Source organism: Calonectris borealis, unplaced genomic scaffold (genome assembly GCF_964195595.1).
Source record: "Calonectris borealis unplaced genomic scaffold, bCalBor7.hap1.2 HAP1_SCAFFOLD_199, whole genome shotgun sequence".
Taxonomy (NCBI): Eukaryota; Metazoa; Chordata; class Aves; order Procellariiformes; family Procellariidae; genus Calonectris; species Calonectris borealis.
Window position 1 is genome coordinate 56,853 of NW_027441584.1, and position 26,463 is coordinate 83,315.

The following is a 26,463-nucleotide window of genomic DNA, read 5'->3' on the forward strand; positions in this document are numbered from 1 at the left end:
GTTGGTGTGCAGGGGACCCTCGTGCAATGGCGGGCAGGTGCACGGGGACCCTTGTGCGATGGTGGCGATTGTGCAGGACCCTCGTGTGACAGTGGTGGTTATTTTTCTCGGCAGTACCCTTGGGTTCGGGAGCAAAACAGCCGGTGCCTGAAACCACTGGGGTGTTTTGACTGCTGCTGAGCAGCCTCGAGGCCGCCTCCGGTTCCCACATGGCTCCCATGGTGTGCGTGGACCCTCCTGCAACGGGTGCAGGTGTGCAAGGAGGGTGATCCGGGGTAGGCGTCCCTCTCTGGAGGCACCCAGCTCGAGCTGGCACCTAAGAACTAATCAAGGAGTAATGAGGAACCTTCTCTTGCACCTGACGTTAACCAGCGGGATCCCAGGGTCAGACCCTCTTACGGTGATTGGACCCTGGGGAGGTGGCAGAGGGTGCCCTGGACAGGTTGGGGGGGTTCCGTGGGGAGGAGGGGAGCCCCCACCCCCCTGACTGTGGGCACTCCCCCCAAGGAGCAGAGCATGGTGCAAGACTTTAGGGAGGATGAGGGCTAGCAGGTCCCCGAGATGGCAGTGCCGGCTCTTCCCAGTGTCTCCCCAGTGCTGGAGGGGGTGTGTGTGTGTGTGTCTCATGACCATGGGGATGGGGGGGGGGGGGGGCGGCCTCAGGATGGGGCAGGGGGGGCATCCTGGGGTCCGGGAGGGACCCTGGGAGTGGGGTAGGTAGGGGGACATTGGGGGACAGAGGTGTTTCTCGGGAGATTGAGGACACCATGTGGGGAGTTGAGACTGGGAGGGATGACCCTGGGGAGGTGGGGGGCACCGCGGGGAGAAGGGATCCCACCCCCGACACCTGCAGCCACCCCCAGGGGCAGCTGGGACCCCGACCCACTGGGGGACCAGGATGGGAACGATGGGGACTCACTCATGGATACTGCACAGGTAATAAAATAGTTCATGCTGCACCCTGTTGTAGGGTCTCTGGGGTGCCCTGGGCCCTGGGCGCCGAGTCCCCATGACAGCCAGCCCTTCCCGGGGGTCCCCAGGCTGCCGTGCTCCTCTGGCCCCAGCCGGCGGGAGCTGTGTCCTCCCAGCCGCTGGCCACGCAATGGCAGCACCGACCCACGGCCACGCGGAGACAGGGCTGGGGACACGGCCAGGGTTGCCTGCGCTCCACCTGGGTCTGCAGGGCTCGGGCAGGGGGGTCCCGGCATCCTGCAGCTCCGCTCCCACCCTGGGGACCCCAAACACCCCCGGGGGTGCGTCGCTGTCCCTGTCGCTGGTGGCAACCGGCATGGGGGGAAGGTGACAGTGAGGGTCCCCGCCAGTGGCCCGGAGTTCGTCACCACTGGGGGGACAGGGGACAAGCAGGGCCAGCACCAAGGAGCGACGGCAGCACAGCCTACTCTCTGGGGGTCCCCACCCCCTGTCCCCAGGGGTCCCCTCTGTCCCCGTGTTTTATTGGGGGAACACAGAGCCCAACGACCAGCCGCAGGGACAGGGGACGGGGAGCTGCCCCAGGGATGGGGACAGCACCGGGACACGCCGATACTCTTGGGGGTGCTGGCATGCGGGGGGGGGGCACCCTAACCATTGCCGCCCGGGATGACGAATGCACCGGGATGAGGGAGGTACCGGGATGGGGACGGCGCATGGAGGGGCCAGAGCCGGCGCGCGAACGCCGGGCTGCAGGACCACGCTTCGGCTTCGGGGCGGCAGCAGCGAAGGCGGCGGCGGCGGCGCTGCTGCGCACCTGAGCGGTGCCGGCGCTGCAGTACCGCGATTCGGCCACGGGGCGGCAGCAGCGAGCAGCGGCCGGGCGGCGCGTGCACGGGGGCGGCACCGGCGCTGGAGGTCCGCGCTTTGCAGGCCCAGCGCCCGCCGGCACCGCGCACGTGGGGCGGCAGCGGCGTTTCCTTACCGGAACGAACCAACGAACGCGGCGGCATCACCCCGCAGGCACCACAGTACGGCATTGCCGTTACCGGCGGACGGCAGCGCGGAGAAAGGGGGCGCCACCGCGCATGCGCGGCTCAAGGGCTGCAGTACCGAATTTTGGTCGCTCGGTGGCAGCAGCAAGCAAAGGAGAGCGCATGCGCGGCTCAAGAGCTGCAGTACCGAATTCTGGTCGCTCGGTGGCAGCAGCGAGCAAAGAAAGGCGCGCCACTGCGCATGCGCGCCTCAAGAGCTGCAGTACCGAATTCTGGTCGCTCGGTGGCAGCAGCGAGCAAAGAAAGGCGCGCCACTGCGCATGCGCGCCTCAAGAGCTGCAGTACCCAGTTTTGGTCACAGGGTGACAGCAGCGAGCAAAGAAAGGCGCGCCACCGCGCATGCGCGCCTCAAGAGCTGCAGTACCCAGCTTTGGTCGCTCGGTGGCAGCAGCGAGCAAAGAAAGGCGCGCCACTGCGCATGCGCGCCTCAAGAGCTGCAGTACCGAATTCTGGTCGCTCGGTGGCAGCAGCGAGCAAAGAAAGGCGCGCCAACGCGCATGCGCGCCTCAAGAGCTGCAGTACCGAATTCTGGTCGCTCGGTGGCAGCAGCGAGCAAAGAAGGGCGCGCCACTGCGCATGCGCGGCTCAAGAGCTGCAGTACCCAATTTTGGTCGCTCGGTGGCAGCAGCGAGCAAAGGAGAGCGCGCCACTGCGCATGCGCGCCTCCAGAGCTGCAGTACCGAATTCTGGTCGCTCGGTGGCAGCAGCGAGCAAAGAAAGGCGCGCCACTGCGCATGCGCGCCTCAAGAGCTGCAGTACCCAATTCCGCCCGCCGGGTGCCACCGTCGCCTCACCGGCCCTTTCCCCTTCTCTCCGCCCAGTTCGTACCATCGAAAGACGGTAACTGCTTACTGGCGGTACTGGGCTTCGATTTCCCTGCCCTTTTCCCACTCGCGGCCCGGGCACTAATCTTCATCGCCTCTGTACCAAAAAGCGCCCGGTGGCTCCAGCATTTCAGTCCTTTCCCTTTGGCCGCTTTACAAGTCCCGTGGTTGTTTCTGCCCGTGCCCCCCAGCCCATTCCCCGGGGAGGAGAAGCAGCACGGGGAACCTGTGGAACAGGTTTCTTTCTAACCCGGAGGAAGCCCCAGGGATCGCTGTCTCGGTCGGCAGGTGGCATCGGGGTTGTGGGAGTGACAGCGGCGACTCAACAGATGCTGGAGAGAGATTTAAAAAAAATAAGGCCACACGGGTGACACCCGGAGAGCAGGGGAGGGGCAGCTATGTCCATCAGGAAACCGCGCTTCTGAGCAGACCCGGTGCCAGTGGCTGACCTGCAAACGAGCGATACGTGGTGGTCCTGGGGCTGTGTTGCGGTGTTTGCACCTTTCCTCGCCTCTGTGCTATCAGCACTCTGCTCTCCTCATCCTGCACACACGCAGGGCTTGCCACTTGGAGGAGAGACACTGCACGACGTCACTTACCACCCTGCCCTCCAGCGTGCAAAGGAATTAGAAAGGAGGCAGGGAAAGCCAAGAGGCCTGCTGGTGTATTAGGCGTCCTCAGCAGTTGACCGTAGAGCCCGGCAGGTTCCATCCTTGCTCTGTGCTTTTGTAGCTTGAACCCCCGATTGTTTTGCCATCGAGACTGCAAGGCGAGGAATACGCCTCTACTCGAACAAGCAAGACCCCTGCCAAATAGCTGAGCTGTGCACAGTGATAGGTGGCTGCCTGTGACCGACACCTTTTTCTGCTAAAATCAGAGCACGCTTCCCTTGTGAAGAGCCATCGGCAGTACAGAACGTACCTGAGCTCTCCTTGCACCGGCTCCCCAGAGAACGGCGTCTCAGTTCGACTGAAGCGTGCAGCAGCCTGTCGTCATCCCAGCCCCTCGCCCTCGAGCAAGCGGCTGCCTGTAGCAGCGGCAGAACCGCTGCTGCGCAGAGGGGAAAGGAATGGCTTGGCCTCAAGCTCTGCGGGCTGCCTGTGGCCCCTGCGGAGCCGACGACCTCGGCAGCCCATACAAAGGGCGAAGCTAGCAGCCTGAGAAGGAGTCACAGGGTGCTGCAGCTCCTGCCACAACCCTCCTTCCCAGCCTGCTGCTGGAGCACAAGGCACTTGAAAGCAGCAGGAAAGAACAAGGATGGCAAGATGGCAGGAATAACACGGAGAGCCTAAAGCGTTTAGCCAGCAGGGCTTGCAACTCACCTTGTGCCGTGGTTTAATCCCAGCTGGCAACTCAGCACCACACAACCGCTCACTCGCTCCCCCCTCAGTGGGAGGGGGGAGAGAACTGGAAGGGCAAAAGTGAAAAAACTCCACTTGAAAGGAAAAGGGGGGAAAAAACCCCCAAACAACAGAGAGAAAAACCCCAGACAGACAAGCGGTACAAATGAAAACAATGGCTCACCGCCAACCGACGGATGCCCAGCCAGCCGCAGCCCAGCAGCGGCCCCCCCGCCAACCGCCCCCCGAGTTTTATTTCCTGACGTCACAGGGTCTGGAACACCCCCTGGGTCCGCCGGGGTCAGCTCTCCCAGCGGTGCCCCCTCCCAGGCCCTCGCGCACCCCCAGCCCGCTCGCCGGCAGGGCGGGGCGAGGAGCAGCACAGCCCCCGGCGCCGTGCAAGCGCTGCTCAGCGGGAACTCACGCAGCCCCGCGTCACCGACGCCGTTTGCAGCACAAACCCAAAACGCAGGAGGAGGGAGAGCGGGGTGGGAGTGGGGGGCGGGGGAGCGGGAGGGGGGTGCCAGAGTTTGGGCGGGGGGCAACGGGCAGGTTGGCGGGGCAGGCAGCACCCCAGGGGTCCGGGGCAGAGGGGTTACGGGGAGGCAGTGCGGAACACGGGGGGCGGGAGGAGGGAGAGGAGAGAGGAGGGCAGTGCGGGCACGAGGTAGGAGGGCAGGGGATACGGGGGGCGCGTCACAGGGAAAACCTCGCACGGGGGGAAAAACCTCGCACGGGAAAGGCAGGGCGGACACCGGGAGCGGCGGGGCGGCACATGCGTGGGGGTGACCTACGCCAGGGGGTCCACCCGGGACCACCCACAGCAGAAAACTCGCCTGGGATGACCCGCAACAGATAATCCGTTCCCGATGAGTGACCCTCGCTGGATAACCACGAGCGATGCCCCTCAAGTGGCTGGTGTTTCACCCCAAATCTTCCCCAAATCGGGGGGTTTTTTGCCTTTCCATAATATCAAAATTGGGGTTTTTTCCTTTTCCAAAACATTCCACCATTTGGAGGTTTTTCAACGCTTTTTCACAACAAAAATTGGTGGTTTTTGCTTTTTCGTTTTGTGCGTGAAAATGGGTTTTTTTTGCTTTCCGGCTGCCCAAATCCAGGCGGATTTGGCTTTCCCGGGAGCTCCAAGTTGGGTATTTTTCCCCCAAAATTGCGGGCTTTTTTTTCCCCACCCCTTGCAGGCCCCGAATTAGGGGTTTTGTGGTATTTTTAGGCCATGGCGGCAGGTCCCGCTCTGCGTGCGCAACCCTGCAGGGGAAAGTCCCTGTTGGGGGAACTGGCCCCCAATCAGGATGGGAAAAGGTGGAAAAGGAGAACAAGGAAGAGGCAGCTTTTGAAAGCGCTTTTATATCTTCAATAGAGGGGTGTTTCGGGGCGGGGGGGGGGGGAGGGTGTCGAGTTTTAAAATCCTTTCTATAAACAGGGTTTCTTTGCATTTTAAAAACCTTATTATCATAGACATTTACACTTAATGTATTTACACATATCTCTCTATATATATTTAGTGAATATATTTATGTTTCACTTATATCCCCCTGTTTCCCACTTATTATATATACTACCTGCTCAGACTATGGATCTGTTGACTTACATATTTTGAACACTTAAATGTCTTTATAGACTTCTCTATTTACACTTACATATATTTACACCTATATCTTTATAGACTTAGATTTTAGACTTAGATGTCTATTTACACTTGTACATAATCTCTTAGATTACATATAATGTCTATGTAGACTCTCTATGTAACACGTAGTAAGTGTAGATAGCGGTATCTATTCAGACCTTTTTCTATTTTAAATTCCTTCATGTATAAAATGTATCATCCTTTTTGCATTTGGAAGTTCTTTATTTTTTAATTTATAGAGACGTGAGTTATTTTTGTATTTTAAAACCCCATATACATCTTTCGAATTTTTTTATACTCTAAAATCCTTTATATAACAGGGCAGATATAGGTTCTTATTTTGAAATCCTTTTGTACGTATAAATTAATATTATTTTTCAATATATGTAACAAGGAGAGATTTTTTTCTATTTCGAGGCCTCACAGATATATTTACAGTTTTTAAAAATTTTTGAAAACCCCCCCCCATGAATTTTCAGGCAATTTGGGCTGTGACCCCCTTTGGGGGGGGGGGGAGGGGGGGACACGGACCTCCATGACCCCCCATTCCCCACTCACCTGCTCCTCCACGGCATCATCACCCCCGTGGTGATGCTGGGGTGCCCCAAATGACATCATCACCCCTCCAGGCCCCCCAACCCCCCCTTTTTATTCACCCCCCCCAAAAAGACACAAAACGAGGGAAACGGCCCCAACCGGCAGCTCGTTACTTTAATAATGCCGTGTACGTATGTACGCACGCACCCCCGCCAAAAAGGGGGGCTCTGCTAGAAAGATAAAGGAGGGGCGGCCCCCCAAACGCTTGCAGCCCCCCCCAGCCCCCGTCCCGCAGGCTGCCAGCCGGCCCCTCACCCTCAGCACGCCCAACGACTGGCAGGCAAACCTGGGCCGGGGGTCTCTCCTGAGCACCACGGGACGCTCACAGCGAGGCATCTGAAAAACAAAAATCCCAACGGATATTTCAGCACGTTAAAAAAACAGCACCGAAGGCAGCAGAGGAATTCGGTCAGGACAAGGGAGAGGGTAGCAGTCGAGCTAAAGGAGGGTGCCAGGCAAACGGGTCAGCTCGAAATACAACGCGTCCTTTAAAAGCTCGAGCGATTCGAACGCTTAAAATCAGCGTGAAGACTAATTGACGCGATTCTGAACACGTTCTTAGCAGAGAAGTAAACGCTCTCGCTGGTGTCGGAAAACGCCTCGTCCCTTCCTTACAGCACCGCTGCCGGGAGATAACCCCGTGAGGCTGCAGGACAAGGGCGCGCCGTAATCAGCATCTACGCTCACGGATCCACCGCCGCAGCTCCAGCCCTTGCGCTGCTGCTGCTGCTGCTGCGCATCTCGCTCGCTTGGCCGATAAAGCTGAAAGTGAAGCGTAAAACTTTGAAGAGTAAAATGAAAAAGAAAGAACAAATCTCAGCAATTCATTTTATGCTAAAAAGGCGTGCGCACGCTTACATACGTACAATGAGAAGACTCGTACTATAAAAATATTTGATTTTCCTTTTGCGTTAATTGAAATTGCGTAGCTGTGAATTCATACCGTTAAATTATCTACCTCCAAGCTACACAGCTATCGTTTGACCAGGGGTTTTGCGTGTGTGACATGACTAGGAGGGACGCCTGGCCAGCTGCGCCGAGACCGATGCTACCGAACTGCCGGGGAAACGCGCCGTCGAAAGCGAGACAGAAATAAAGTGCTTCAGAGCACTCTGCCAAAAGATCAGGAAAAAAGCCCCTAACGTTCCGTTGCCTCTCTTTTTAAATGTTTAGAGCAACTACCCAACTGCTTAAGCACACCTAATAAATTATACGCTACAGCTATTTAGCAGTTGCAGTTTAAACAATGCAAGTCAGTTTGGAAATTAGACAATTTTAACTTTCTTTTTAAAATTTCATTTATGATAGAAAAATCAGTGAGATAAGAGATCTCCCATACGGTTTATACTTTTTTTTTGGGGGGGGGTGGGGGGGGTGGGTGGGGGCAGGCGGTGGGGAATATCAAATCCCCGGTGCTGCAATACATAAGGCTACCAAAAAGGACTGGCAGGTTTGCTAACGCTGCTGGCTGTACCCAAGCGTGCGGAGGAACGCGTCTTTACGATCTCTCGACCGTTACACCCGAGAACCAAAGATCAGCCATACGTCGACTATTGGAAGATGTGCTGCGCTTGGGTCCTTGCAAGGAAATCGACTTAACTCCTTTTTTTTTTTCCAGAGAGAGTGAAAAGTCTCCTTGTGGATGACTTCTACTGCCAAGCACGTCATCTCTGAAGATCCATTCTGATGGGAAGTTTGTAAAAGGCAACTCCTTTGAATGAAAAAGATTTCCATTCTGGAAAATCTCTTTCCACCCGAAGTCAAAATTACGCGCTGCAGGTTAGGAAAAAGGACATTATAGAATCAGTAACTCACCGAAAACACATCAGGACTCTCTGTCGCTAGTTACGAGGCTGCTACCGCTTCTCGGGAAAGCCTGGAAAACACACCGAAGCGACGCCGATTTGTCCCGTGTTGTCCACGCCTCTTCTTTGACCTTGATTGCTTTTAGCACAGATGCTAGTATCTCAGTAAGGTTTTCCAGTGCTCCTGTAAGGTATTTTAAACACTGACTGACTGAAAAAGCATAAAGCTTTTATCGTGAAAACAAAGCCTGTTTCTCCCGAACGTCCGAACTCTTACAAACGGTTCCTTTCCTCTTCTAGTCCAACATTATTTTCACAGCACCCTTTAATAGCAAGCGCACAGAAACAGAAGACTCTGCTTTCAGGAAGAGAAAATAGACGAAGGAAAGCAAGCCTTGAATAGGCATACCACGCTCCAGAACAGACCTTTATTTTTAGTATTTGTGTTAAAATATTTCATGTTAAAAAATCAGATAGAAGGAGAGCTGCCACATTCTTCGTGTTAACTGTAAAGTCCACACTACAAGCACCTTAGGAAAAATGCAGACACATATCACAGGCATACCTTGTACTTGCAGACCACTATGGATCCTTTCCATCCGTCTCGTACTTTCACGGCAGTTGACATTCTGCTGAGAGGAAAGGAAAAAAAAAAAAAACACCACGTTTAGCACAAAGCTTCCTTTTCTGTGAAGACTACAACTGAGTGGAGGAGAAAGTATTTTGCATCATCTTTGGTGCAGTTGTTGAGACAGGCCACTAGAGCTTATGCATGTTTTAGACAACCGTGCCTTTTCTTTTGGCTCATCGGCAGCTTTAGTTTCGCTAGAACTCGCTTGCCTAGAGACGCGCAGGTGACAGGCACAGACACCTACGTACGTTTTCTCAAGCCTAAGTAGAGCCGCGATTTCCTCACCCGATACGTCCCAAGTTGAGTATTTTTGTTAAAGAGTACGGCAACTCGTCTGTCCTCGCGAACTCGCTGCAAAAGAGGAATCCTTTTTTCCAGGCCGTTTCTCCAAACGGTCGAGATCTTTGAAAACTGCAGTTGTGCCACCAAACCTGCTCAGGGTCCCTGCCAACCTTCGACCATCGTTAGATTTAACAGGCACACGCTCTATTCCGTCTTCCAACAGCAAAAATACATAACGCCCCCAGACCCCTAGCGCAACCCTACGGACGTCCACACACACCTCGCTGTTTTGATGAGGAGCCACTGAGCACCCCTGCGAGCACAGCGGGATCATGCGCAAGACCAGTGTCCTGGTTTCGGCTGGGATAGAGTTAATTCTCTTCCTGGTAACTGGTATAGCGCTGTGTTTTAGATTTAGGACGAGAAAAACGTGGATAACACGCTGATGTTTTAGTTGTGGCTAAGTAGCGCCTACGCTAGTCGGGGACTTTTCAGCTTCTCAAGCCCTGCCAGCGAGAAACAGGGAGGGACCTTAGCCAGGACAGATGACCCAAACCGGCCAAAGGGACAGTCCATACCATATGACGTCACGCTCAGTACATAAGCTGGGGGAGTTGGCCGGGCGACGGCGACTGCCGCTCGGGGACCGGCTGGGCATCAGTCGGCCGGCGGTGAACAACCGCATTGTGCGTCGCTTATTTTGTATATTCTTTTATCGTTACGATTGTTTCCCCTTCCTGTTCTGTCCCATTCAACTGTCTTTACCTCACCCCACGAACTTCACTTTTTTTTCCGATTCTCTCCCCCACCCCACTTTGGGGGCAGGGGGAGCGAGCGAGCAGCTGCGTGGTGTTTAGCTGCCTGCCGGGTTAAACCACAACAACCAGCTTCACCTACGCCGATTTCAGCGAATGCAGCTTCTGAAGCTTTAAACTGAAAACCGTATCTTGACACTTTGCCGCGGCAGAAACGATCCGTAACTAGAACTCTACAAAAACGCAGTAACGCACGTTGCAAACCCACAGCAGCGACAGCTTCAGAAATATTTCTACTGGGAACAAGGGAGAAAAAAAAATACAGTTTCATCTCACGCACAGGAAAGCAGCAGGCAGAGAAAAGGGTCGGCATTCGTAGCCCTTGCAGAACGCAGGCATTCTCCTTCCATTCCTAAACCCGCCTCTTAGGTCGAAATATCACAACACTACTACGGCAATATCGAGAGCAGGGAACAGCAGCCCTACCACTGGATGTGCTACTGACTGATGCTATTTACGTAGCAGGACACCTAGACAGAGGGGCACGTTTTTCCACACACAACCCTGAACTTCCTGAAAATTTATGTTTACCAAAACGAGCCATTTGGAACACATTGCCAAACAATGTTTGACAATAAAACTTTGATGTGTTTGACACACACAAATTTGGGGTAGCTTGCTACTTGCTTCCTGCTGTTGTTGTTCTTCCTTCAGAAGAAATGCTACTTGTAGCCAAGTTATTCGCTACCGGTTCAAGCATTTACCTTCCAGGTATTACCAGCACATTTACACAGGCGAGGAACTAAATCGCTCTTCTAAAACTACCCGAGTGAAAATTACAGCCACGAAAGAGGAGTGACAGAGAAGAAAAGGAGAGGTCAGGCAGCAAGAGAGCTCTGCAGGCTGCCACCAGTCAACATCGCACTCTTTTAAAAAAAAAAAAAAACACAAACCAAAAAATAACACAAACACAAAAAGCCCACAAAAACCAACAACAAAACAAAACCTTGACGTTGTACCTTTTTTTTTTCTTTTGGAGCTCGTCCCTGTCTCAGCAGATTGTCTCGTCAGAGCATGAAATGCAGATGATCCGTATCCCGATGACATCTGCACGCGATGAACACGTGTTCAGAAATAGTCCAGATCTGTAAGACCGGTGTCATTTGTGTGGTTTTAATAATCATAACTCCGTTTTATCGACCGATGCATTTGCGAGGAAACTAAGTAACTTTTAAACGTAGCCTCTCCTTGGGGAGAAAAATGCGTTAGGGAGTGAAAAAAAAGATGATTCAGAGCTCCCAACCATGACGGAGCAGCGGGGAAATTAACGAAAGTGAAGGCCAACAGCAGCAACACGAAGCGACATTTGGCTTTAATTCTGATCACGTACTTAAGCGGCTCTCCAAGTCTATGCCTCGAGCCTATGAATGACTAGCCCTTTTTTGGAAGGACCAACTTTTTCCTTAAAAGTCCTAGACTGAAGACTCCACTGAACAGAACGTGGATTGAGCCACAGGACAACGTGCCATCAACACTCTCAGGAAAAAAAAAATGAAGTAAAAATCAAGTTTAAATATCAGTTTCCATCGTGTCTCATTCATTCCGTTTCTAGTGATACCTGGGTGCTCCAAAATTCACTATCCTGACACCACGTAGTACTACAAATTGAGTTATGCCTATAAAAATAAAAGGCTATTTCCAACCTGCCCATAAAATCAGTATGAACAAACAAAAGAGAAACACTTGAACTTAAAGAAGGACACAGGCAGCTCTTAATTTTTCGTAGATGAAAGCTCATTCTTTTCCCTGAAAGGAAAACACTCGTAACTACCCAGGGTTAGTTACGCTAACGAGGGTACGTAGGCACGCTCTGTTCACGGCAATTGTTCATCAGCTTTTCTGCACCGGCAGCAAATTTGCCTTTTCCCTGGGTTTGACGTGGAGCACCTGCAGCGTCCTTGGACGCGCCAATGTTTCTCCTGGCTCCCCCGGCCCCACACGTGCCATTACCTGAGCAGCAAGCGGCGTCAACCACGCAGGATTTTCTTCACGTGACGCAGAAGGTGACGCTGGGAAAAGAGGAGGCACAAAATGAACCTGTTTGTCGCACCCAGCCAACGGTGAAAACCCAGGGAAGGATTCTGCCGTGCGGGGCCGGGCTGTGCACCCCGGCAGCTCCAGCCGGCCGGTTTCGCTCCCCTTTGCCGGGTACCGGGGAGACACCGCCGCCTCGTGCTGCCGCCTGCCCCCCCGGGGGACCTCGCTTCAGCCCTCGGGAACGGGACCGGGAGAGACCCTCCACGCAAAGAGAGCGGATCCACGCGTGGCGTGGATTTAATCCCCGAGGGAAGAGGCCGGGCTCCCCGCTGGCAGAAGGACAACTCGCCTCCCTGCCGCTCGGAGCGCCTTGCCGGGGACAGCCCTGCCTGCGCCTGGCTGCTCTTCAGCCGTGCTGGGAGTGCAGTCTGGCCGACGGATGCTCCGGCAAACAGACACTGCAGCGAATCGCAGCTCCCGCTCGTTACAGCTGCTGGTAATTTTGCCTCTGGCTAAGGCATGCCCCAGACAGCAGACACCCCGTCTCGTTCCAGCTCCTGCTTGCGACGGTTCTGGCTAATTGAAGCTCCAGCTCTGCACTGTTGATTTCAGCTCCTTCTCCTTACAAGCTCCAGCTATTTGCAACAGCCTGGGCTTTTGACAAGGTCGTAAACCAATCGCCGTCAAAACTCCACTATTAGGATAAAATATCATAGTTGTACATTGTATAAATATCAATTAGTTTGTACGACTAATAGTTAATAACTATTCGAAGCAGTCGACAAGCAAGAGCTGGACTCGAAGAGGGCGTGCGGGGTCTGAAAAGCAGAGACCACCTCTTCCCCCCAGAGACCACCGCAGACGTTGAGTTGGGCCTGGTGCGTGCCGGCCTCCCGCACTTCGGGGTCCAGCAGGACCAGAGCCCCTCCCCCCGGGGAGGGTCCACGCACCCTGCCCACCCCCTGCTTTCCCCCGCAGCCCCCAATGCCCTCCCAGCCCCCCGCACAAACGGCCAAACCGGCTTCTGCTTTGGGCCCCCAAACCAGCTCACTTGGCACCCATTTCTGAGCCCAAAAACCCAGCTGCTGCGCCTGTTCTCAAGGCCCAAAGATGCCCCCGGGGAGGGCAAGCGCTTGTGTGATGCTTCGGGCAGAAACAGGGCTGAAAGGTCCGATCCCGGTGCCGGGGGAGCAGAGGCGAGCTGGCTGGGACCAGCTTTTGCTCCTGGAACAACCCCAAGTCCCTGCTCCGAGGTCTTCCCCTTGGGGCCCTGGGGTGGACCTGTCCCTCCCCTTCAAATGCTCCAGCAGTTTCGGGGGCAGAAGGCCGTTTCTAAGCCCTCTCTCCAGCAGCTCCTCCCTCGACTCGGCCCGTGAAGCCCCCAGGCTCGAGCACCTCGCTGGGGCGGGCGGCCTCCATTGCCTACAGGCTGCCCGTCTGCCTGCAGGGAGGGCTGGGGGGTCCCCGGCCCCACGGGGCGACAGCGGGGACTCGCAGGGAGGGTCTGTTTGCACACAGCGCCCACCCCCACCCTCCCGCCCCGGCCCCACTGCGCGGCCCCGCTAGGGCACACAGCCCCCCCGCCCCCAGCCCCACTCCCCAGATGCTCACAGCCCCTCCCCCGCCTGGAGCCCCCCCAGCCCCCGTCCCCGGAGCCTGCAGGACCGCCCCCCCCCCCGCCACAGCCCCACTCCTCGGCTCCCCGGGCCCGCGGCCCCTCACACTCACGCTGCGCCGCCGCCTCGGTGCAGAGCCCGCCGCGCGCCCCGTTGAAATACCCTCCGCAGCCAATCAGCGCGCGGCTCCACCGGACCGCCCGCGCGGGGCACGCCGGGAGTTGTAGTCCCCGCCCCGGGACCGCGCATGCGCACGGCGCCTCGTGCAGCCCGGCTGGCTGTACATCGACACCCGTACAATGGAGGTGATCGTGCACCGACCCTGGTGCAACCCTTGTGCCCCCCCATGCTCGCAGCCCCTCCCCGGTGTTTGCAAGCGCCTCCCAGCCCCAGGACCCCCGGTGCTCACAGCACCCGACCACACCATTTTCCAGCCCCGTGGGAGCCCCAAGCCCCACTCTCAAGCCCCGCCAGGACCCACAGCCCCACTCCCCAGCTCCTTGGGGGACTGCAGCCCCCGCCCCCAGCCCCACTCCCCAGCCCCCCTAGGACACACAGCCCCCCCTCCCCGGCCCCCTCCGGGACGCACAGCCCCCCCCAGCCCCCCTCCCCGGCCCCCTCCGGGACGCACAGCCCCCCCCCCGGCCCCCCCGGGACGCACAGCCCCCCCCGGCCCCCCCCCCCGGCCCCCCCGGGACGCACAGCCCCCCCCCCGGCCCCCCTCCCCGGCCCCCTCCGGGACGCACAGCCCCCCCCGGCCCCCCTCCCCGGCCCCCCCGGGACGCACAGCCCCCCCCCCGGCCCCCCTCCCCGGCCCCCTCCGGGACGCACAGCCCCCCCCGGCCCCCCTCCCCGGCCCCCTCCGGGACGCACAGCCCCCCCCGGCCCCCCCGGGACGCACAGCCCCCCCCGGCCCCCCTCCCCGGCCCCCCCCGGGACGCACAGCCCCCCCCGGCCCCCCTCCCCGGCCCCCTCCGGGACGCACGGCCCCCCTCCTCAGTCCCCCGGGGGTCCGCAGCCTCCCGACAGCCCGCCGTGCCCGCCCGCGGCACCTCAGACTACTGCCGCCGCCGTCCGCCGCCGCCGCCGCCTGGGTGCAGAGCCCGCCGCGCGCCCCGTTGAAATATCCTCCGCAGCCAATCAGCGCGCGGCTCCTCCGGGCCGCCCGCGGGGGGCACGCCGGGAGTTGTAGTCCCCGCCCCGGAAGTGCGCATGCGCACGGCGCCTTGTGCAGTGCGGGTGCCTGCGCAGGGACCCCCGTGCAACGGTGGGGATTATGCAGGGACCTTTGCGCAGCGGGGGGTCGGTGTGTGGAGACGCCCATGCAATGGGGGGGGCAGTGCAGGAAGACCCTTATGCAATTGGTTGGTGTGCAGGGGACCCTCGTGCAATGGCGGGCAGGTGCACGGGGACCCTTGTGCGATGGTGGCGATTGTGCAGGACCCTCGTGTGACAGTGGTGGTTATTTTTCTCGGCAGTACCCTTGGGTTCGGGAGCAAAACAGCCGGTGCCTGAAACCACTGGGGTGTTTTGACTGCTGCTGAGCAGCCTCGAGGCCGCCTCCGGTTCCCACATGGCTCCCATGGTGTGCGTGGACCCTCCTGCAACGGGTGCAGGTGTGCAAGGAGGGTGATCCGGGGTAGGCGTCCCTCTCTGGAGGCACCCAGCTCGAGCTGGCACCTAAGAACTAATCAAGGAGTAATGAGGAACCTTCTCTTGCACCTGACGTTAACCAGCGGGATCCCAGGGTCAGACCCTCTTACGGTGATTGGACCCTGGGGAGGTGGCAGAGGGTGCCCTGGACAGGTTGGGGGGGTTCCGTGGGGAGGAGGGGAGCCCCCACCCCCCTGACTGTGGGCACTCCCCCCAAGGAGCAGAGCATGGTGCAAGACTTTAGGGAGGATGAGGGCTAGCAGGTCCCCGAGATGGCAGTGCCGGCTCTTCCCAGTGTCTCCCCAGTGCTGGAGGGGGTGTGTGTGTGTGTGTCTCATGACCATGGGGATGGGGGGGGGGGGGGGCGGCCTCAGGATGGGGCAGGGGGGGCATCCTGGGGTCCGGGAGGGACCCTGGGAGTGGGGTAGGTAGGGGGACATTGGGGGACAGAGGTGTTTCTCGGGAGATTGAGGACACCATGTGGGGAGTTGAGACTGGGAGGGATGACCCTGGGGAGGTGGGGGGCACCGCGGGGAGAAGGGATCCCACCCCCGACACCTGCAGCCACCCCCAGGGGCAGCTGGGACCCCGACCTACTGGCGGACCAGGATGGGAACCATGGGGACTCACTCATGGATACTGCACAGGTAATAAAATAGTTCATGCTGCACCCTGTTGTAGGGTCTCTGGGGTGCCCTGGGCCCTGGGCGCCGAGTCCCCATGACAGCCAGCCCTTCCCGGGGGTCCCCAGGCTGCCGTGCTCCTCTGGCCCCAGCCGGCGGGAGCTGTGTCCTCCCAGCCGCTGGCCACGCAATGGCAGCACCGACCCACGGCCACGCGGAGACAGGGCTGGGGACACGGCCAGGGTTGCCTGCGCTCCACCTGGGTCTGCAGGGCTCGGGCAGGGGGGACCCGGCATCCTGCAGCTCCGCTCCCACCCTGGGGACCCCAAACACCCCCGGGGGTGCGTCGCTGTCCCTGTCGCTGGTGGCAACCGGCATGGGGGGAAGGTGACAGTGAGGGTCCCCGCCAGTGGCCCGGAGTTCGTCACCACTGGGGGGACAGGGGACAAGCAGGGCCAGCACCAAGGAGCGACGGCAGCACAGCCTACTCTCTGGGGGTCCCCACCCCCTGTCCCCAGGGGTCCCCTCTGTCCCCGTGTTTTATTGGGGGAACACAGAGCCCAACGACCAGCCGCAGGGACAGGGGACGGGGAGCTGCCCCAGGGATGGGGACAGCACCGGGACACGCCGATACTCTTGGGGGTGCTGGCATGCGGGGGGGGGGCACCCTAACCATTGCCGCCCGGGATGACGAATGCACCGGGATGAGGGAGGTACCGGGATGGGGACGGCGCATGGAGGGGCCAGAGCCGGCGCGCGAACGCCGGGCTGCAGGACCACGCTTCGGCTTCGGGGCGGCAGCAGCGAAGGCGGCGGCGGCGGCGCTGCTGCGCACCTGAGCGGTGCCGGCGCTGCAGTACCGCGATTCGGCCACGGGGCGGCAGCAGCGAGCAGCGGCCGGGCGGCGCGTGCACGGGGGCGGCACCGGCGCTGGAGGTCCGCGCTTTGCAGGCCCAGCGCCCGCCGGCACCGCGCACGTGGGGCGGCAGCGGCGTTTCCTTACCGGAACGAACCAACGAACGCGGCGGCATCACCCCGCAGGCACCACAGTACGGCATTGCCGTTACCGGCGGACGGCAGCGCGGAGAAAGGGGGCGCCACCGCGCATGCGCGGCTCAAGGGCTGCAGTACCGAATTTTGGTCGCTCGGTGGCAGCAGCGAGCAAAGGAGAGCGCATGCGCGGCTCAAGAGCTGCAGTACCGAATTCTGGTCGCTCGGTGGCAGCAGCGAGCAAAGAAAGGCGCGCCACTGCGCATGCGCGCCTCAAGAGCTGCAGTACCCAGTTTTGGTCACAGGGTGACAGCAGCGAGCAAAGAAAGGCGCGCCACCACGCATGCGCGGCTCAAGAGCTGCAGTACCCAGCTTTGGTCGCTCGGTGGCAGCAGCGAGCAAAGAAAGGCGCGCCAACGCGCATGCGCGCCTCAAGATCTGCAGTACCGAATTCTGGTCGCTCGGTGGCAGCAGCGAGCAAAGAAAGGCGCACCACTGCGCATGCGCGCCTCAAGAGTTGCAGTACCCAGCTCTGGTCGCTCGGTGGCAGCAGCGAGCAAAGAAAGGCGCGCCAACGCGCATGCGCGCCTCAAGAGCTGCAGTACCGAATTCTGGTCGCTCGGTGGCAGCAGCGAGCAAAGAAGGGCGCGCCACTGCGCATGCGCGGCTCAAGAGCTGCAGTACCCAATTTTGGTCGCTCGGTGGCAGCAGCGAGCAAAGGAGAGCGCGCCACTGCGCATGCGCGCCTCCAGAGCTGCAGTACCGAATTCTGGTCGCTCGGTGGCAGCAGCGAGCAAAGAAAGGCGCGCCACTGCGCATGCGCGCCTCAAGAGCTGCAGTACCCAATTCCGCCCGCCGGGTGCCACCGTCGCCTCACCGGCCCTTTCCCCTTCTCTCCGCCCAGTTCGTACCATCGAAAGACGGTAACTGCTTACTGGCGGTACTGGGCTTCGATTTCCCTGCCCTTTTCCCACTCGCGGCCCGGGCACTAATCTTCATCGCCTCTGTACCAAAAAGCGCCCGGTGGCTCCAGCATTTCAGTCCTTTCCCTTTGGCCGCTTTACAAGTCCCGTGGTTGTTTCTGCCCGTGCCCCCCAGCCCATTCCCCGGGGAGGAGAAGCAGCACGGGGAACCTGTGGAACAGGTTTCTTTCTAACCCGGAGGAAGCCCCAGGGATCGCTGTCTCGGTCGGCAGGTGGCATCGGGGTTGTGGGAGTGACAGCGGCGACTCAACAGATGCTGGAGAGAGATTTAAAAAAAATAAGGCCACACGGGTGACACCCGGAGAGCAGGGGAGGGGCAGCTATGTCCATCAGGAAACCGCGCTTCTGAGCAGACCCGGTGCCAGTGGCTGACCTGCAAACGAGCGATACGTGGTGGTCCTGGGGCTGTGTTGCAGTGTTTGCACCTTTCCTCGCCTCTGTGCTATCAGCACTCTGCTCTCCTCATCCTGCACACACGCAGGGCTTGCCACTTGGAGGAGAGACACTGCACGACGTCACTTACCACCCTGCCCTCCAGCGTGCAAAGGAATTAGAAAGGAGGCAGGGAAAGCCAAGAGGCCTGCTGGTGTATTAGGCGTCCTCAGCAGTTGACCGTAGAGCCCGGCAGGTTCCATCCTTGCTCTGTGCTTTTGTAGCTTGAACCCCCGATTGTTTTGCCATCGAGACTGCAAGGCGAGGAATACGCCTCTACTCGAACAAGCAAGACCCCTGCCAAATAGCTGAGCTGTGCACAGTGATAGGTGGCTGCCTGTGACCGACACCTTTTTCTGCTAAAACCAGAGCACGCTTCCCTTGTGAAGAGCCATCGGCAGTACAGAACGTACCTGAGCTCTCCTTGCACCGGCTCCCCAGAGAACGGCGTCTCAGTTCGACTGAAGCGTGCAGCAGCCTGTCGTCATCCCAGCCCCTCGCCCTCGAGCAAGCGGCTGCCTGTAGCAGCGGCAGAACCGCTGCTGCGCAGAGGGGAAAGGAATGGCTTGGCCTCAAGCTCTGCGGGCTGCCTGTGGCCCCTGCGGAGCCGACGACCTCGGCAGCCCATACAAAGGGCGAAGCTAGCAGCCTGAGAAGGAGTCACAGGGTGCTGCAGCTCCTGCCACAACCCTCCTTCCCAGCCTGCTGCTGGAGCACAAGGCACTTGAAAGCAGCAGGAAAGAACAAGGATGGCAAGATGGCAGGAATAACACGGAGAGCCTAAAGCGTTTAGCCAGCAGGGCTTGCAACTCACCTTGTGCCGTGGTTTAATCCCAGCTGGCAACTCAGCACCACACAACCGCTCACTCGCTCCCCCCTCAGTGGGAGGGGGGAGAGAACTGGAAGGGCAAAAGTGAAAAAACTCCACTTGAAAGGAAAAGGGGGGAAAAAACCCCCAAACAACAGAGAGAAAAACCCCAGACAGACAAGCGGTACAAATGAAAACAATGGCTCACCGCCAACCGACGGATGCCCAGCCAGCCGCAGCCCAGCAGCGGCCCCCCCGCCAACCGCCCCCCGAGTTTTATTTCCTGACGTCACAGGGTCTGGAACACCCCCTGGGTCCGCCGGGGTCAGCTCTCCCAGCGGTGCCCCCTCCCAGGCCCTCGCGCACCCCCAGCCCGCTCGCCGGCAGGGCGGGGCGAGGAGCAGCACAGCCCCCGGCGCGGTGCAAGCGCTGCGCAGCGGGAACTCACGCAGCCCCGCGTCACCGACGCCGTTTGCAGCACAAACCCAAAACGCAGGAGGAGGGAGAGCGGGGTGGGAGTGGGGGGCGGGGGAGCGGGAGGGGGGTGCCAGAGTTTGGGCGGGGGGCAACGGGCAGGTTGGCGGGGCAGGCAGCACCCCAGGGGTCCGGGGCAGAGGGGTTACGGGGAGGCAGTGCGGAACACGGGGGGCGGGAGGAGGGAGAGGAGAGAGGAGGGCAGTGCGGGCACGAGGTAGGAGGGCAGGGGATACGGGGGGCGCGTCACAGGGAAAACCTCGCACGGGGGGAAAAACCTCGCACGGGAAAGGCAGGGCGGACACCGGGAGCGGCGGGGCGGCACATGCGTGGGGGTGACCTACGCCAGGGGGTCCACCCGGGACCACCCACAGCAGAAAACTCGCCTGGGATGACCCGCAACAGATAATCCGTTCCCGATGAGTGACCCTCGCTGGATAACCACGAGCGATGCCCCTCAAGTGGCTGGTGTTTCACCCCAAATCTTCCCCAAATCGGGGGGTTTTTTGCCTTTCCATAATATCAAAATTGGGGTTTTTTCCTTTTCCAAAACATTCCACCATTTGGAGGTTTTTCAACGCTTTTTCACAACAAAAATTGGTGGTTTTTGCTTTTTCGTTTTGTGCGTGAAAATGGGTTTTTTTTGCTTTCCGGCTGCCCAAATCCAGGCGGATTTGGCTTTCCCGGGAGCTCCAAGTTGGGTATTTTTCCCCCAAAATTGCGGGCTTTTTTTTCCCCACCCCTTGCAGGCCCCGAATTAGGGGTTTTGTGGTATTTTTAGGCCATGGCGGCAGGTCCCGCTCTGCGTGCGCAACCCTGCAGGGGAAAGTCCCTGTTGGGGGAACTGGCCCCCAATCAGGATGGGAAAAGGTGGAAAAGGAGAACAGGGAAGAGGCAGCTTTTGAAAGCGCTTTTATATCTTCAATAGAGGGGTGTTTCGGGGCGGGGGGGGGGGGGAGGGTGTCGAGTTTTAAAATCCTTTCTATAAACAGGGTTTCTTTGCATTTTAAAAACCTTATTATCATAGACATTTACACTTAATGTATTTACACATATCTCTCTATATATATTTAGTGAATATATTTATGTTTCACTTATATCCCCCTGTTTCCCACTTATTATATATACTACCTGCTCAGACTATGGATCTGTTGACTTACATATTTTGAACACTTAAATGTCTTTATAGACTTCTCTATTTACACTTACATATATTTACACCTATATCTTTATAGACTTAGATTTTAGACTTAGATGTCTATTTACACTTGTACATAATCTCTTAGATTACATATAATGTCTATGTAGACTCTCTATGTAACACGTAGTAAGTGTAGATAGCGGTATCTATTCAGACCTTTTTCTATTTTAAATTCCTTCATGTATAAAATGTATCATCCTTTTTGCATTTGGAAGTTCTTTATTTTTTAATTTACAGAGACGTGAGTTATTTTTGTATTTTAAAACCCCATATACATCTTTCGAATTTTTTTATACTCTAAAATCCTTTATATAACAGGGCAGATATAGGTTCTTATTTTGAAATCCTTTTGTACGTATAAATTAATATTATTTTTCAACATATGTAACAAGGAGAGATTTTTTTCTATTTCGAGGCCTCACAGATATATTTACAGTTTTTAAAAATTTTTGAAACCCCCCCCCATGAATTTTCAGGCAATTTGGGCTGTGACCCCCTTTGGGGGGGGGGGGGGAGGGGGGGACATGGACCCCCATGACCCCCCATTCCCCACTCACCTGCTCCTCCACGGCATCATCACCCCCGTGGTGATGCTGGGGTGCCCCAAATGACATCATCACCCCTCCAGGCCCCCCAACCCCCCCTTTTTATTCACCCCCCCCAAAAAGACACAAAACGAGGGAAATGGCCCCAACCGGCAGCTCGTTACTTTAATAATGCCGTGTACGTATGTACGCACGCACCCCCGCCAAAAAGGGGGGCTCTGCTAGAAAGATAAAGGAGGGGCGGCCCCGCCAAACGCTTGCAGCCCCCCCCAGCCCCCGTCCCGCAGGCTGCCAGCCGGCCCCTCACCCTCAGCACGCCCAACGACCGGCAGGCAAACCTGGGCCGGGGGTCTCTCCTGAGCACCACGGGACGCTCACAGCGAGGCATCTGAAAAACAAAAATCCCAACGGATATTTCAGCACGTTAAAAAAACAGCACCGAAGGCAGCAGAGGAATTCGGTCAGGACAAGGGAGAGGGTAGCAGTCGAGCTAAAGGAGGATGCCAGGCAAACGGGTCAGCTCGAAATACAACGCGTCCTTTAAAAGCTCGAGCGATTCGAACGCTTAAAATCAGCGTGAAGACTAATTGACGCGATTCTGAACACGTTCTTAGCAGAGAAGTAAACGCTCTCGCTGGTGTCGGAAAACGCCTCGTCCCTTCCTTACAGCACCGCTGCCGGGAGATAACCCCGTGAGGCTGCAGGACAAGGGCGCGCCGTAATCAGCATCTACGCTCACGGATCCACCGCCGCAGCTCCAGCCCTTGCGCTGCTGCTGCTGCTGCTGCGCATCTCGCTCGCTTGGCCGATAAAGCTGAAAGTGAAGCGTAAAACTTTGAAGAGTAAAATGAAAAAGAAAGAACAAATCTCAGCAATTCATTTTATGCTAAAAAGGCGTGCGCACGCTTACATACGTACAATGAGAAGACTCGTACTATAAAAATATTTGATTTTCCTTTTGCGTTAATTGAAATTGCGTAGCTGTGAATTCATACCGTTAAATTATCTACCTCCAAGCTACACAGCTATCGTTTGACCAGGGGTTTTGCGTGTGTGACATGACTAGGAGGGACGCCTGGCCAGCTGCGCCGAGACCGATGCTACCGAACTGCTGGGGAAACGCGCCGTCGAAAGCGAGACAGAAATAAAGTGCTTCAGAGCACTCTGCCAAAAGATCAGGAAAAAAGCCCCTAACGTTCCGTTGCCTCTCTTTTTAAACGTTTAGAGCAACTACCCAACTGCTTAAGCACACCTAATAAATTATACGCTACAGCTATTTAGCAGTTGCAGTTTAAACAATGCAAGTCAGTTTGGAAATTAGACAATTTTAACTTTCTTTTTAAAATTTCATTTATGATAGAAAAATCAGTGAGATAAGAGATCTCCCATACGGTTTATACTTTTTTTTTTGGGGGGGGGGGCAGGCGGTGGGGAATATCAAATCCCCGGTGCTGCAATACATAAGGCTACCAAAAAGGACTGGCAGGTTTGCTAACGCTGTTGGCTGTACCCAAGCGTGCGGAGGAACGCGTCTTTACGATCTCTCGACCGTTACACCCGAGAACCAAAGATCAGCCATACGTCGACTATTGGAAGATGTGCTGCGCTTGGGTCCTTGCAAGGAAATCGACTTAACTCCTTTTTTTTTTTCCAGAGAGAGTGAAAAGTCTCCTTGCGGATGACTTCTACTGCCAAGCACGTCATCTCTGAAGATCCATTCTGATGGGAAGTTTGTAAAAGGCAACTCCTTTGAATGAAAAAGATTTCCATTCTGGAAAATCTCTTTCCAACCGAAGTCAAAATTACGCGCTGCAGGTTAGGAAAAAGGACATTATAGAATCAGTAACTCACCGAAAACACATCAGGACTCTCTGTCGCTAGTTACGAGGCTGCTACCGCTTCTCGGGAAAGCCTGGAAAACACACCGAAGCGACGCCGATTTGTCCCGTGTTGTCCACGCCTCTTCTTTGACCTTGATTGCTTTTAGCACAGATGCTAGTATCTCAGTAAGGTTTTCCAGTGCTCCTGTAAGGTATTTTAAACACTGACTGACTGAAAAAGCATAAAGCTTTTATCGTGAAAACAAAGCCTGTTTCTCCCGAACATCCGAACTCTTACAAACGGTTCCTTTCCTCTTCTAGTCCAACATTATTTTCACAGCACCCTTTAATAGCAAGCACACAGAAACAGAAGACTCTGCTTTCAGGAAGAGAAAATAGACGAAGGAAAGCAAGCCTTGAATAGGCATACCACGCTCCAGAACAGACCTTTATTTTTAGTATTTGTGTTAAAATATTTCATGTTAAAAAATCAGATAGAAGGAGAGCTGCCACATTCTTCGTGTTAACTGTAAAGTCCACACTACAAGCACCTTAGGAAAAATGCAGACACATATCACAGGCATACCTTGTACTTGCAGACCACTATGGATCCTTTCCATCCGTCTCGTACTTTCACGGCAGTTGACATTCTGCTGAGAGGAAAGGAAAAAAAAAAAAAAACACCACGTTTAGCACAAAGCTTCCTTTTCTGTGAAGACTACAACTGAGTGGAGGAGAAAGTATTTTGCATCATCTTTGGTGCAGTTGTTGAGACAGGCCACTAGAGCTTATGCATGTTTTAGACAACCGTGCCTTTTCTTTTGGCTCATCGGCAGCTTTAGTTTCGCTAGAACTCGCTTGCCTAGAGACGCGCAGGTGACAGGCACAGACACCTACGTACGTTTTCTCAAGCCTAAGTAGAGCCGCGATTTCCTCACCCGATACGTCCCAAGTTGAGTATTTTTGTTAAAGAGTACGGCAACCCGTCCGTCCTCGCGAACTCGCTGCAAAAGAGGAATCCTTTTTTCCAGGCCGTTTCTCCAAACGGTCGAGATCTTTGAAAACTGCAGTTGTGCCACCAAACCTGCTCAGGGTCCCTGCCAACCTTCGACCATCGTTAGATTTAACAGGCACACGCTCTATTCCGTCTTCCAACAGCAAAAATACATAACGCCCCCAGACCCCTAGCGCAACCCTACGGACGTCCACACACACCTCGCTGTTTTGATGAGGAGCCACTGAGCACCCCTGCGAGCACAGCGGGATCATGCGCAAGACCAGTGTCCTGGTTTCGGCTGGGATAGAGTTAATTCTCTTCCTGGTAACTGGTATAGCGCTGTGTTTTAGATTTAGGACGAGAAAAACGTGGATAACACGCTGATGTTTTAGTTGTGGCTAAGTAGCGCCTACGCTAGTCGGGGACTTTTCAGCTTCTCAAGCCCTGCCAGCGAGAAGCAGGGAGGGACCTTAGCCAGGACAGATGACCCAAACCGGCCAAAGGGACAGTCCATACCATATGACGTCACGCTCAGTACATAAGCTGGGGGAGTTGGCCGGGCGGCGGCGACTGCCGCTCGGGGACCGGCTGGGCATCAGTCGGCCGGCGGTGAGCAATCGCATTGTGCGTCGCTTATTTTGTATATTCTTTTATCGTTACGATTGTTTCCCCCTCCTGTTCTGTCCCATTAAACTGTCTTTACCTCACCCCACGAACTTCACTTTTTTTTCCGATTCTCTCCCCCACCCCACTTTGGGGGCAGGGGGAGCGAGCGAGCAGCTGCGTGGTGTTTAGCTGCCTGCCGGGTTAAACCACAACAACCAGCTTCACCTACGCCGATTTCAGCGAATGCAGCTTCTGAAGCTTTAAACTGAAAACCGTATCTTGACACTTTGCCGCGGCAGAAACGATCCGTAACTAGAACTCTACAAAAACGCAGTAACGCACGTTGCAAACCCACAGCAGCGACAGCTTCAGAAATATTTCTACCGGGAACAAGGGAGAAAAAAAATACAGTTTCATCTCACGCACAGGAAAGCAGCAGGCAGAGAAAAGGGTCGGCATTCGTAGCCCTTGCAGAACGCAGGCATTCTCCTTCCATTCCTAAACCCGCCTCTTAGGTCGAAATATCACAACACTACTACGGCAATATCGAGAGCAGGGAACAGCAGCCCTGCCGCTGGATGTGCTACTGACTGATGCTATTTACGTAGCAGGACACCTAGACAGAGGGGCACGTTTTTCCACACACAACCCTGAACTTCCTGAAAATTTATGTTTACCAAAACGAGCCATTTGGAACACATTGCCAAACAATGTTTGGCAATAAAACTTTGATGTGTTTGACACACACAAATTTGGGGTAACTTGCTACTTGCTTCCTGCTGTTGTTGTTCTTCCTTCAGAAGAAATTCTACTTGTAGCCAAGTTATTCGCTACCGGTTCAAGCATTTACCTTCCAGGTATTACCAGCACATTTACACAGGCGAGGAACTAAATCGCTCTTCTAAAACTACCCGAGTGAAAATTACAGCCACGGAAGAGGAGTGACAGAGAAGAAAAGGAGAGGTCAGGCAGCAAGAGAGCTCTGCAGGCTGCCACCAGTCAACATCGCACTCTTTTAAAAAAAAAAAAAACCACAAACCAAAAAATAACACAAACACAAAAAGCCCACAAAAACCAACAACAAAACAAAACCTTGACGTTGTACCTTTTTTTTTTCTTTTGGAGCTCGTCCCTGTCTCAGCAGATTGTCTCGTCAGAGCATGAAATGCAGATGATCCGTATCCCGATGACATCTGCACGCGATGAACACGTGTTCAGAAATAGTCCAGATCTGTAAGACCGGTGTCATTTGTGTGGTTTTAATAATCATAACTCCGTTTTATCGACCGATGCATTTGCGAGGAAACTAAGTAACTTTTAAACGTAGCCTCTCCTTGGGCAGAAAAATGCGTTAGGGAGTGAAAAAAAAGATGATTCAGAGCTCCCAACCATGACGGAGCAGCGGGGAAATTAACGAAAGTGAAGGCCAACAGCAGCAACACGAAGCGACATTTGGCTTTAATTCTGATCACGTACTTAAGCGGCTCTCCAAGTCTATGCCTCGAGCCTATGAATGACTAGCCCTTTTTTGGAAGGACCAACTTTTTTCCTTAAAAGTCCTAGACTGAAGACTCCACTGAACAGAACGTGGATTGAGCCACAGGACAACGTGCCATCAACACTCTCAGGAAAAAAAAAATGAAGTAAAAATCAAGTTTAAATATCAGTTTCCATCGTGTCTCATTCATTCCGTTTCTAGTGATACCTGGGTGCTCCAAAATTCACTATCCTGACACCACGTAGTACTACAAATTGAGTTATGCCTATAAAAATAAAAGGCTATTTCCAACCTGCCCATAAAATCAGTATGA

At 55.8% G+C, this 26,463-nt stretch overlaps 2 long non-coding RNA genes across 4 annotated transcripts; both read right to left on the reverse strand.

The window, feature by feature from the left end:
• Nucleotides 1-5,544: 5,544 nt before the first annotated feature.
• LOC142077297 (uncharacterized) lies at nucleotides 5,545-13,866 on the reverse strand. Of its 3 annotated transcripts, none has more exons than XR_012671704.1 (6): nucleotides 13,633-13,821; nucleotides 11,878-11,936; nucleotides 10,887-11,012; nucleotides 8,765-8,828; nucleotides 8,210-8,383; nucleotides 5,545-7,156 (listed from the first exon to the last, which is right to left on the reverse strand). It is a non-coding gene; the product is annotated as an uncharacterized LOC142077297 (long non-coding RNA). The 3 variants fall into 3 exon arrangements; XR_012671706.1 differs by having other exon boundaries at nucleotides 8,765-8,831; nucleotides 13,633-13,777; XR_012671705.1 differs by lacking the exon at nucleotides 5,545-7,156 and adding an exon at nucleotides 7,892-8,105 and having other exon boundaries at nucleotides 13,633-13,866.
• A 7,503-nt stretch (nucleotides 13,867-21,369) lies between these two features.
• Nucleotides 21,370-26,451, reverse strand: LOC142077298 (uncharacterized). The gene is made up of 4 exons (XR_012671707.1): nucleotides 25,758-26,451; nucleotides 23,636-23,699; nucleotides 23,081-23,254; nucleotides 21,370-22,043 (listed from the first exon to the last, which is right to left on the reverse strand). It is a non-coding gene; the product is annotated as an uncharacterized LOC142077298 (long non-coding RNA).
• Between the last annotated feature and the right edge of the window lie 12 nt (nucleotides 26,452-26,463).